The sequence below is a fragment of the Terrapene carolina genome, unplaced genomic scaffold (genome assembly GCF_002925995.2).
Source record: "Terrapene carolina triunguis isolate 2854851 unplaced genomic scaffold, T_m_triunguis-2.0 Scaffold93, whole genome shotgun sequence".
Classification (NCBI taxonomy): Eukaryota; Metazoa; Chordata; order Testudines; family Emydidae; genus Terrapene; species Terrapene triunguis.
The window spans coordinates 6,362,133-6,375,912 of NW_020664444.1; the positions used below are offsets into that span (position 1 = coordinate 6,362,133).

General features: G+C 41.4%; 1 protein-coding gene across 3 annotated transcripts in view; it reads right to left on the reverse strand.

Annotated features, from left to right (window-relative positions):
- Nucleotides 1–13,518, reverse strand: part of EPN2 (epsin 2) — a 63,102-nt gene extending 49,584 nt beyond the window's left edge. For all 3 annotated transcript variants that reach the window (XR_003369739.2, XM_026650695.2, XM_026650694.2), the window contains exon 1: nt 13,416–13,518. The gene's annotated coding sequence lies outside the window, so the exon portion shown is untranslated. The remainder of the gene's footprint in view (nt 1–13,415) is intronic.
- Nucleotides 13,519–13,780: the final 262 nt, after the last annotated feature.

Here is a 13,780-nt window from a genome sequence, read left to right on the forward strand (position 1 = left end):
AGGACAGGTTGTCAAAGATGGGAAACTGCCACTGTCTTAAAGGTGATCTGAAAGGGGTGGGGGGAAATAGAGGGAGTAATTGGAATTTTTTTACATTCTGTGTTTCTGCAGGATGTATAAAGATTACCTAGACTGGTCTTCCAACAAAAGCATGGAAGAGAGACTATTCTGTTTTTTAAAACCTTACAGATGTCAGGAACGTCAAGTCTGATCTTCCCTGGATTTGGCAGAGTACTTCTTGCAGGTCAACCTCAAGAATTAACTATAGTTTCCAAAACAGTGCTCAGCCGAGCTTATTTCTGTTTACTCTTACTGATATCAGCGTCAGTTCAGCTTGTGCACCACTTATTCAATAAGTAATAGCTTGGGACACATCTATAGCCTTGTGTACAGTAAAACCTTGTCTACACTAGGGAAGTTCTTGGGGGAAAAATTGGAAGTACTAAAGGAGTCAGCCAGTGGCTGCTGGCATCATTTTCAGCACCATGCCATCTAACTCAGCTCACAAGAAGACCAATCAACATGGTACTGAAAATGGTGTCAGAAACCAACAGGCTGATTACATTAGCACTCCCAGTGTCAAAACAGGTAAAACTGAACCAATGTTAGCATGAATGGTTAAATTTTCAAGAACTTCTCTGGCACAGACAATGCCTCAGTGTATATGGGTATGTCTACACTGGCAGAGTTACAGCGCCACTCAGAGAGCGCTGAGGGGAAACCGCTGTTGTGTGTTCACACTGTCAGCTGCCTACACAATAGAGTGTTCACACTTGCAGCAGTATTTGAAGCAGTACACTCTGGGCAGCTATCCTGCAAAGCATCTCTTCCTCTTCTGCTGCTAAGAGTTGTGGGAAGGCAGAGAGGGTCGTGGGGCATCCTGGGTCCTGTTCCAATGCCCCGTAATGCATTGCTTTGCATCCCAGCAATCCCTGTACTTCCGTCCACATTTGGCACCATCTTCCAACAGTTTGTGTACTGCGCACTCTGCCTCTTTAGTCTGCAGGAATGGATCCCACACTGTTGACCAATATGCTGCTCACTCTAACACATCACGAGTGGCAGTGGAATTATTCCTTAAACTACAAAGGCAAGAGGAGTGCGACATTAATCTCGCTGCATGTAGTAGCTACGACACAAGATTGCTTGTGGCATTCACGGAGGTGCTGACCACAGTGGAACGCCGCTTTTGGGCTTAGGAAACAAGCACTAAGTGGTGGGATCACATCGTCATGCACGTCTGGGATGATGAGCAGTGGCTGCAGAACTTTCGGATGAGGAAAGCCATATTCATGGGACCGCGATGAGCTCGCCCCAGCCCTGCGGCACAAGAACACAAGAATGAGAGCTGCCCTGTCGCTGGAGAAGCGCATGGCGATTGCACTGTGGAAGTTGGCTACTCCAGACTGCTATCGATCAGTCGCTAACCAGTTCAGAGTGGGAAAGTCGACCGCTGCACTCGTGTTGACGGAAGCGTGCAGGGCCATTAATCACATCTTCCACCGAAAGACTAACTCTGGGCAACATGCACAACATTGCGGGTGGCTTTGCACAAATGGGCTTCCCTAACTGCGGAGAGGCGATAGATGGAATGTATATTCCAATTCTGCACCAGGCCACCTAGCCACCGAGTACATTAATCGGAAGGGATATTTCTCAATGGTTCTCCAGGCACTTGTGGATCACCGTGGGTGTTTCATGAACATTAATGCAGGCTGGTCTGGAAAGGTGCATGACGTATGCATCTTTCAGAACACTGGCCTGCTCAGGAAGCTGCAAGCAGGGACTTTCTTCTCGGACCACCATAGGGGAAGTCAAAATGCCCACTGTGATCCTGGGAGACCCTGCCTACCCCTTAATGCCGTGGCTTATGAAGCCATACACGGGGCACCTGGACAGCAGCAAGGAGCGGTTCAACAACAGGCTGAGCAAGTGCAGAATGGCTGTTGAGAGTACTTTTGGCCATTTAAAGACCCACTGGCACTGCCTATATGGGAGGCTGGACCTGGCTAATGACAATACTCCTATGCTTATAGCCTCGTGCTGTACACACCATAATATCTGTGAAGGGAAGGGTGAAAGCTTTACTCAGGGATGAACTGCTGAGGCGCAGCACCTGGAGGCTGAATTTGAACAGCCAGAGACCAGTGCTATTAGAGGGGCGCAGCATGGGGCCAAAAGGATCAGGGATGCCTTGAGGCAGCAATTTGAAGCTGAAAGCCACTAATATTTGTTGCTATGCTTGGGAGTGCAGTGCTTGTAATGCTAGGAGGTGATTGTGATTGGTGCAGGCAATGCACTATGACGGTGTAATAAAATTGCCTGTTGCTTTGCAGGGCTCTGTTTGCTTTCAATTAATGGAATAAAGATTGCTTTCAAACCAAAACAATTATTTTATTAAAAACAACAACCGGAGGAGAGAGAGACAAACAAAAACAAAAAAACACATCAGCACTGAGGGGTTTGGGGGAAGGGAGGGTCCCAGGAGGAGGTGGGTCCCGGGAGGGTTAAAGATTTGTGTATGTCCAGGTATCATATCCAACCTTCTCCTTTGGAGTACAGTGCAACCAGGGTGTCTACACTGGCACCATGGTGCTGTACTCCCGGCGCAGAAAGCTGTACGCCTCTCGTCGGGGTTTTTTCTTTTTTTAAACAGCGCCGGGGCAGCCCGGGCGGGGGGGGGGGGGGGGACAAGTGGGGCAATTTGCCCCAGCCCCTGGGCCCCACAGGGACCCCCACGAGAATATAGTATTCTATACTATTGCAACTTTTTTTTTATGGAAGGGGCCCCCGAAATTGCTTTGCCCCAGGCCCCCTGAATCCTCTGGGCGGCCCTGAACAGCGCTGCAACTGTGCAGTTTCTGCGCACTAAGTGGCTGGGCAGTGTGTTCACCTCAGGAGTTACAATGCAGAAAGCTGCTTTACCGCGCAGAAACTTGCCAGAGTAGACAGAGACTGAGTTGGTCGCATCCTGAGCTCCCACATCTTAACTGAATAACGTGTTAAATCTTTAAAGGCGACATCCAACACTTTTTAAATTTTTAACAGCTCTTATATGTAAGCATGTATGTTTTTAAATCCCTCTAATATTTTTAAATATTTTTCTTCTGACTTTCGTTTGCCTTTTTGACACACCCCTATTACCTCAGCAGCTCTTGAAACTGTTTTCTGTGAAACCGTGACATTACAAATGCCACAAATATGTTAATCACCAAGCTGAAATGAGTTTTTTCCTCTCCACTGCCCTCTAGGCTGGGAGTAGCAATGTAACAGCTTTAATCAAAACAATGTAGCAACCTGTAAGTACAGAAGGTGTGATTGAGAGGGGAATGCTATTACATCTGCTTAGCATGAAAACAGTGGTTGTGTCAGCAGGGGGTGGAGCTTAAATCCCTCCTATTTGGGTATTCCATGAAGAGAAATCAATGCAAGATTCACTATTTTTAATAAAAATAATTAAAACAGGGGTTTCGACAAAAATACAGCAGAGGTTGATCTTCATGAACCTCATGCATTTAACATCATCTCTCATGTTTATTAGGCACTGAAGATAAAAAGGGGCTTTAAGATTTTTTTATTATTATTTTTTGAAGAGTCAAAACAAAAGCCCTGGAGTATACTTAAAAGTTTTGCTGGTATAACTATGTTAGTTAGGATTGATTTTATTTTAAGCCAATATGGTTATTCTTGTAAAAGTCCTAGGGTGAATACAACTATACTGCTATAAAGATGACACATTGGTAAAGTTATTCCCCTTCCCTTATAGGAATATCTATGCCAGTATAAAGCTCCTTTATACCAATATAACTGCGTTCACACAATGGGGGGGGGGTTGTGCTGCTTTAACTATAGTGTACAGTTACAGTACAGATTTCTAGTGTACACAAAGGCCCTACCTGAAAATCCTTTTCCCTCCCAACTGCTAGTCGGAATTTTTAATGTTAAAAATACCCAAAAATGTTTCTGACAAAGAGATTTCATGTATACAGTGCTGTCATAGAAAACAGCACAAGGCTTCCCTTCCCTATCCTCCCAGTCATTTTTAAAAAAAGAAAGAAAACCCTTCATAGAAAAGTTAGTGGATATGATTTCAGAAGAATAAAAAAGGACGGCAGAAGAATCAAACTTTGCAAACAGACCAGGAAAGGTTAAAAGAAGACTGGCTGAACTATCCTGTAGCATTCAGACCAGTTTGTTCAGAATACTGAAGTATATGTTCTTTTATTTTAGCCATTTTGATTCATTATCCAAGATGACGACACAGGCCCCAATCCAGCAAAGTACTTCCCTTTAAGCATGTGAGTAGTCCCAAGTCAACAGGACTACTTATATGCTTTAAGTTAAGCATATGCTTAAGCATTCTAATGGATCAGGGTCATAAACTGAAAAATATTTCAAAAACACATAAAAATAGGTATTAAAAACACCCCATAAAACAATCCTACTCTACATCCTTCAAAAATCTAACTGCTTGCAACATAGACGTATAGAATTACCTGAACCAGTTATGCTAAGAAATCATTTTAACCATCAGTTGAAAACAGCATTTTAGTCTATCAAATTCCCAATACTTCATAAATGAGTCAATTTGTAAATTTTAAACATTACACCCAAATATCTGCTCGTTGATGATACCTAGACAATTCTCTGTAGTGGAGCATTTAAAAAGTGATTTTGCCCAATCCTTCTCTTAATTTTAAAAATTCAGTACATTTTGGTGTGTTCCAAACTTTTAAACAATCACAGAAAGGTTTAAAACTTCAGTTCCAATACAATCATAATTCTGAAAACAAGGCAGAAATCAATTTAAGAATTTTTGCATATTTCATACTCATACCAAATTTATATAAGAACTTAAGCACAAAAAATAACTCATATTAAGGTGCCATCCTAGTAAAATGATTTATAATGTTGATAAAACAGTTCCTCTTTCTTTGCAAAAAGTGCCCCCAAAAAGCAGGCTGCCCCATTATAAAGTTTACAGCAACGAAAACTAACAACCTTCTGGATCTTTTGAGCAGCATGCAGCTATCATGTGTATTAAAACAGATGGGAGTACACTACAGAGATTCTCAGAAGTAATGGTTAAAGTGTTAACTAATGATTTCTGGTCTACATTTGTACAGTCCTAATGAGAAAGGTACTTGGCACCTACTTCATTGTTAATCTACAAACATTGGAGGGAGGGATAGCTCAGTGGTTTGAGCATTGACCTGCTAAACCCAGGGCTGTAAACTCAATCCTTGAAGGGGCCACTTAGGGATCTGGGGCAAAATCAGTACTTGGTCCTGCTAGTGAAAGCAGAGGGCTGGACTCCATGACCTTTCAGTGTCCCTTCCAGTTCTAGGAGACAGGATATCTCCATATTTAAAAAAAAAATATATCAACTAAGGCATTATCTTTACTTTCTGGGAAATGCACTACAAGGTTAGTAAACCAAATGTTTAACTTATGTGAACTTTGCACAACAACAAATTAGTTGTTTGACCCCCTTAACAAATGCTTCAAAGCCTTTTAAAAAGTCAGTGCATGAAACACAATACTAGTTAGCAATCATAAAATAAGCCAGTTCATGCTTTAGGAGGAAAATATTTCAGTAAATAAGAGAACAGATGTCAGTTGCATACTTCCAACTGGTTATTATGCAGAGAACATTTTTTAAATGATGAAATACCTGGACACCGGTTCTTTTAAGACTCAAAAATTCTATTAGTCTGACTTGCTAGGTAGGTGTAAGATTCATACATCTCCTCCTCTTCCCAAACAGCCATTCCTATTCACACTCCTGCAATATCACAAGCTGGTGAAGTGCTTTGCTGATTAATTAGCTATCGGAATAATTAAAAGCTTTAAAGCTCTGGATTTCAAGTAATTATTTCACTGCTTTCCTTTACATATATTCCTATGACAGATCACCTTCTCCATAGACATTTAATACAGAATATAGCCGTACTGAAAGTACTGTTATACTCATGTTTAGAAGTGAAAATCAGGATTAATGAATGGCCAATCTTGATCTTTTAAAATTATTTTGACATTAATTTTATATGGATAGAGGCCTCCAACCTACCCTCTCCTATTTCTGCCTTCTTGTTGGTGAAAGCCTTGCCCCTACCCAGATAGCTAATGACATACACAACTGCACAAATCGGGGCAGGCTTTCTAACCACAAAAGAAAGAAATTAGAGTATGTCACTATGCATGTGTCTGAGGGAGGAGGGTAGACATAAAATTAGGATAAAATATTAAAGATCAAGAATGGCTATTTACTGGCCCTAAGAGCAATAACTCAGAAAAAACAAAGTTCAGCCACACCATGTAGTGTGTTTTTAAACATTTCTTGAACATTTCTTGTGTGGGGAGTCCAAGGTAGAAAATGTGAATAGATTAAGAACTGATTCAAGAAGAAAGAAGTCACCTAGATATCACACTATGAGAATTTGGGAGACAAAAATCTGAAAGGAAGACAACTTTAACACACACTGGTTTGCCCTTCCTCGTTGAATAGAAGAACTGCATAAATCAAGTCCTTGGAATTTTTAGTATTATACCCCTTGCAAATAAAGGTCTCAATTGTGAATTGTGCAATCCATACTCAAGCTGGTGAGCAATTACTCATGTGAGTAGTCCCACAGAAGTTACAAGAACTATTTGTGAGGGTAATTGCTCACCAGCATGAGTAAGGGTTGCACAATTAGGATAAAGATTATTAAGTTATTAAGTTACAAAACAAACTCAGAGTGGGATGACAAAAAACAGAAAAGAAATAGTAAATGAGACATTTTTATTTAAGTGTACGGAAGTGATTTAAACAGTCAGGAACAGCTGTACTAAGATTATACAATTCTCTGCAAAGATCCTACTTAAAACGTTCTTTGTTCTAACACTATAGCACTTGTAAATGTTCAGAAAACTACACAACTGACCGTAAGTCTCAAAATTAAGATTTCTAATGCAGTACAGAAACAACAACAAGAATTTAACTATCATGATTATATGTCATCCTTGATGCTATTTTAGGCTAATACAGATACAACAAATTATAGAGAAGTCTTTCAGAGTGGGTAACTAACAGCCAAACAGAACAGGCCCAAGGGACAAACGCTCTGATTTTCCTTTTTATGTTCAGCTTCCAAAACACTTAAGACTGATAACGTAGTGGTTTCTAAAACTAAGTTATGTAAGAGAATATCTGGAGAATTTGGAGAAAAGCTTATTAGGTCAAAATGAGGAGTGGGGTCATAAAGTAATTAGGTGAATTAAATGTTGGGGGGGGGGCAATTTTTTCAGACCTAAAAGATGGAGATATGTCATCTACTCCAAGATCCTCAGGCCCCATGTCTATCTTTATACAGTCACTTCTAGAATCACACACATGGTAAAAATGACCCTGCATTTAACTATCACCACACTGGACTCCTAACAATGCAAACTGACTTGCAGATTTACCAACCTGATGGAAGAAAAGATGCAACATCTTAGGGAGGTGCCTAGCACACTTTTGAGTGCAGTAAAATGATAAATAGAACCTAAGACAATCTAGCAAAAGAGTTTTGAGAGTTGCTAACAGTGAATGCATTGATATAAAAAAACCAAATGCTGTGCTACAGGCTAGAAAAATTAAACATAGGCCCTTAATGTGCAGCTAAGTAGACTTATTGTAGGGTACCATGAGAGAGGATTTCTGTCAAGACTTTGGATCTAGATGCTTAGGGTGATGAAGTTTACAGGAAGAGGAAAAAGCATACCAGAACTCACTCAGGTGTCAAACATTAATACAATTCAAAAACACATATATGTATCCAATTGTACAAGATGTAGTAGGATTGTGGAGGCCAAAGAAGTAGAAGGAATAGGAGATCTTGAACAAAGACAATAAAATCTTTTTGTACCCTACTCTGTCTGTCTGGGAGTTGATTCAACTCAAGAACTCCCCCTACAGTATGGCTTCTGGAGCAAAGCCATCCTATACTTACTATGCTTTGCAACATTCTGTATTTATTAAAATAAACCTACATTTCAGGGGACTCAGCAGCTGCAGGCAACTCTAATAAAGCTAACTACAAAAGCAGCATTGGGAGCACAGAAAGGAGCAGCTGACAATCTACAGGGAGAATAGTGCAACATCAGAGGAAGAAGTCTGATACGGGAATTGAGACCAACAAATATTAAGACGCTCAAGGAGAACAGATGATATATTTCTAAAACTTGAGAAGATTTAGTTTGATGAAAACAAAATTTTATATGTCTAGGAAAATGAACTGTGTTAGACTTTGGACTGTTCAGCTCTATGTGCCTATCACCACCAGGAAGCTAGGATGCTATTAGAAGGGATCCAGAGAATATTGCTTGAGAGACTTAACTAGTTCAAACTGTTTGTGCTTTTAATATATTACATAATATTTAGAAGGAAATCCTCACAATTTGGGGCATGTATTATATAGTTAATAAATTGATATGTTTGACAAGTATCTTTCCACATAAAAACACGGTAAAGATGGACTACAATCAAAATTAAAATATTACTGGATCTACAACTGCAAAGCAATCTGGAAACACACAAAAATAGTTCATAACATTAAACTGTCTCTATTTACCAGGGCCCCAATCATGCAAACACTTATATACATCAAGTATCAGAGGGGTAGCCGTGTTAGTCTGGATCTGTAAAAGCAGCAAAGAGTCCTGTGGCACCTTATAGACTAACAGATATATTGGAGCATGAGCTTTCGTGGGTGAATACCCACTTCGTCAGATGCTTATATACATGTTTCACTTTACATGTGAGTAAATTTGAGCACATATGAGAGTTTGCAGGATCACAGCTCAGACATGTAAGTTACTTACAGTTAAAGGGAAACCACTTGAAACGTGGTGTTAAAAGTAGTTATAAGTAGTTATAGGTATTACACATGCCTAAGTACTCACATCAATGTTTATGATTTTATAAAATCACATTTGCCTATTATTTGTAATATTCTCTCGTCAGCTGATGTGTGAAAAATCAGTACTAACAAGGGGAAAATAGCTAATGCTATGGGGCAAAAATTAAACTGACCATACACACAGTGCTGCCAAATGCATAAAGTGAACAAACTGAAAAGATAGAGAATTCTTCCCTCTAATCTTTCAATTATGCTTCTCTAAGTTTGTCTATACACAGAGTTATTCAGGAATAGCTAATGCACTTCAAAAATTCACAACCTACTTTAATCCAAATTACCTTTCAAATGTAGACAAACCCTAAGGAGTTACTTGTAACACTAGTAGGCAAAATATTTTCAGACTGAAGCCTAATTTTTTTTTTAAGTTGGTGCGCTTTTTAAAAGCAAAAGTTGATAAACATTTAAGCTTCGCTATATGGACAAAATACCAACATTTACATTTCTTTTATCAGTCTGTCATTTCAATAAATTGATAAACAATGTTTAAAAGGAGCCCTTTTACTCAGATCAGTCTTGTTGAGGAGAGCAGCTCGATGGATGGGTTGTAAAAGCCACCTTTCTAATGGAATTTTTAGCTAACTTTAGAAGTTTAGTTAATCTCACAATCTCTCCATTTATCAACACTTTAGAAACATTATCTAATAAAGCCAACTGAAACCTAGAGCTCTAAATCCGTTACAACTGCAGTAGTAGAATACCAGAACAAAAAAGTTGGTGCTTGCTTATTTTTCACCCAGGCTGCCCTCTTTGCTAATGGGCTCAATTTTTAAAACTGTATTTTAGGACAGAATCAAGAAAGCTGGGGTCATTGAATTCACATACTGTCCAACAAGTGCATGGCATGAAAAGATTCTTTTTTCACAGAACAGGAAAAGCAATCTTATACCAGCAACCCAAAAATAATGAATTCTGGGAGTTTTTAAGTATACTATGCAGCACTCACTGATACTATAGCCCAATAAAAGGATATTATCAAGGTTGGGAGGCATAAAATTAGACCTATCCATTTTGTTTTACAAGAGCATGCACATTGTTCCTCTCCACTTGTGCCTGTTGCCTTCTTATGAGCTAGCAAGGTATTGAAATATACTAAAATCCTGCTCTTTGAAGCACTTAAGACAGCAGGATACTAGTACATTTTGATACCTTGCCTGTCCACATCAAAACAAGGCAAAGCAGAAAGACAGCATTACTGCACTCATACAAGCCAGACACACTGGATTTTCTACTAGTGGGTCAGCCAAGAGAGTAGGTGGCATTCTGTAACTATGGTTTTGGAAGGCTGAAGGGTTGTTATTTTTTCTCTAGGATTATAACTTATCCTAAAACCTTTATTAAACTATATTTGGGACCTAGCAAGCCTGGCAGTGACCATTACAAATCTTAACATTTGTTTTCATTTGTCAGTATCTTTAAAAGTGGCTTAAAATAATCAGTCTTATCTTTGCTATGTAACACCATATAGAATATGATATTCCATATTAGCGTATGCTTCTATTTACTTTATTATATATCAGTCAGGGAAGTCACAGTCGGCAACAGAACCTACGTATAGGTGCCAACTTCATCACAATGCTTTCCTGCTGGTATGAAATCTAGCTAACCTAGGGACGTTCATATTTAGGGATAGTTTAAACCTTGGTAGCTTTGAAAATTTCATTAAAATACTGATCTATACTTGAAAATTCGTCAGCCTGCTTTACCAATAGCTAAAACTTTTGACCGTTCACTGGTATATGTTAGTGCTCTTCTGTATGAAAAGCCAATGCAACAAACATTTAAGATCAAAAGAAATGAGGACATCTGAGTTTGTCTGAAAATAATTTATTGCAAAATGAGTTGAAAACATAGCATTTAGGAAGTAGGAGTGTAATGATAGTATTCATCCATTACAGAAAAAGTATTATAAAAGGTTTACCTTTTTCTATTTTGCCCAAACCTAAGCTGTAGTTTAAAAAAGGTAAAACTGCATGCAAAGTTTTAAATTATAATAAATTAATGGAGATATCCTATCTCCTAGAACTGGAAGGGACCAAAAGTCACCAAGTCCAGCCCCCTGCCTTCACTAGCAGGACCAAGTACTGATTTTGCCCCAGATCCCTAAGTGACCCCCTCAAGGATTGAACTCACAACCCTGGGTTTAGCAGGCCAATGCTCAAACCACTGAGCTATCCCTCCCACTCCATTTTACTGTGTTCTAACATCCCAATTTTCTAAGACCGTGTTCTGCCATATTTTACACAGTATAAAATCATCCAAAAGAAGCTCCATATTACCATAAAAGAAAAACATGTTTGGGCAGATAATCATTACGCAAAGCTCAAACTAAAAGAATCAGAATGACTAGCATCCTGAGCCAGAAGCCCCAGTCTACGCAATTCATGATGTCTGCAATATATCTGAAGAGTCAGAGCAAATAGTGATATTAAAATAAACAATGTATATCTTTGCTGAAAATACAAGATTATTCTTGTAACAAGAATAATATCAGTTTCTCAAAGAGTTGAAAAGAAAACCACAAGTGTAACTAATTTTATACTTTATGTGACTAAGTGGAAAACACATAGCATACTGTTGGTGCTACCAGAAACAAATTATCAATCAATAATATCAAGTAAACTATATATATAAACAAACCACACTTCTGACCTAAGAGACTTTCATCATTGCTAATATGCAATAATCCTTTATTTAAATGACAATAATAAGATTCAACATAGTTGTGCTTGAACTAACTGTGCACACTGACTACCTACAACTAATCTACAGCCGCAAGTCCACCAAAACTGGGGAGGGAGAGGGGGGGCAACACTCAACACCTTTAATACCAGTCTATCCAGAAAAACTTTATACTGGTGTCACATTTGATATTATCCATACATCTGTAGATGTCTAGAGAACATGACCTATGAAGGAAGGCTGAAAGAATTGGGTTTGTTTAGTTTGGAAAAGAGAAGACTGAGAGGGGACATGATAGCAGTTTTCAGGTATCGAAAAGGGTGTCATAAGGAGGAGGGAGAAAACTTGTTCATCTTAGCCTCTAAGGATAGAACAAGAAGCAATGGGCTTAAACTGCAGCAAGGGAGGTTTAGGTTGGACATTAGGAAAAAGTTCCTAACTGTCAGGGTGGTTAAACACTGGAATAAACTGCCTAGGGAGGTTGTGGAATCTCCATCTCTGGAGATATTTAAGAGTAGGTTAGATAAATGTCTATCAGGGATGGTCTAAACAGTATTTGGTCCTGCCATGAGGGCAGGGGACTGGACTCGATGACCTCTTGAGGTCCCTTCCAGTCCTAAAATCTATGAATCTACTTCAGCAAACAAAATACAGTTTTCAAAACTTGAGAATTTTTTTTTAATGGAGTAAACTGCTGTGAAGTTAACCCAACAAAATTCAAGTGAAACCTGTAGCCAGATAAATTTAAAACATGAAGTTTGCATTGTGGCATATGCAGATAGAAACAGAGGCTCCAAACTTTAGTTTGGAGGTTTATGGTGAATCCCTTCAGGCAGTTTTTAATCAGTACCACAATATACGCTACACCACAAAAGGAAAACTAAGAAAATAAATTCCCTGGTAATAAAGACTATGGCTAATGCTAGAAATGCTCTTCCAAGTCTGAAATCTGTGATCACAGACTTAGCTGCCATGATGGGAACTAGTTGTTACCATCCTAAGAGAGACAACAATGGCTACTTAGAACCCAAAGGGCACTCATGACATTCAAACAAACCCTACAAATTACCCCCACAAATCGCAGACCTCCCTCAACACCAATACCCTTTCCCCCCCACACACACAATCCAGCCACACACCCTGCAGGCCCAGAGCTACATCCCAGTCACACCCTTAGGCACCACCACTGCTCTCCAGACACACACACAAAACACCAACCTCCCCCCAAAATACCCACAACCTGCCCTCTCCAAATACACACCCATACCCCCAAACTGCCCCCCGGACACACTGAGCCCCTAACCTCCCACCCAAACCTCCCCCTAGCCTACCACACCCCACAGCCTCCTCCCTCCAAATACACCCCCTAATCCCCAGATCCCCCCAAACTGCTCCGAACACCCTATATCCCCAAAGTCACCCCCACTTCCAGATCCCCACCCCACCCCCTCATCCCCAAATCCCCCCAAAATGCCCCCTCCAAACACCCTGTACCCCCAAAACCTCCCCTTCCAGATACACCCCACACCCCCTAATCCCCAGCTCCCCCCAACTGCCCCATCAAACACCCCGTACCCCGGTCAGAGACACAGCCCTGCCCCCCCCGACACACGCCCCTCAGCCCCCCTCCAGAGACACCCGAACCCCCTTAGCCCTTGTCGGGGGTACCCTGTCAGCCCTGCTCCCCTCCCAGCCCCCCCGAGCTGCCCCCATCCATCACCCCGGGGGGCGGGGAGTTGCCCCCATGCCCGGGACAGCGGGGCCCCCCTCGGCACCCGGCTCCTCACTGACCTGCTGCCGCCTCCGCCGCGGGGCTGGGAGCGGGGCCCGGGGGTCTGGCTGCCCGGCCGCCGCCGCCGCCGCCTCTGGCTGGCTTTGACACCCACACGCACCATCCAACATGGCGGCGGCTGGGGGGAGGGAGAAGGGGGGGGAAGAGACTCCCGACTCCCGAGCGCGTCCCCGAGGCCGCCCGCCCCGCGGGAACGCGCGGGCGCGAGCGCGGAGAGCGAAAGGCGGAGCCGCCCGGCTAGAACCGTCGCCTTGGCCCCGCCCCTTCCCTCCCCGAGCCCATGGGGGGGGGGCGCTCACTGTAGGGGGGTAACGGACCCTCTCCCCTTTGGGGGGAGGGGTGGAAATCACAGACCCTCTCCCCC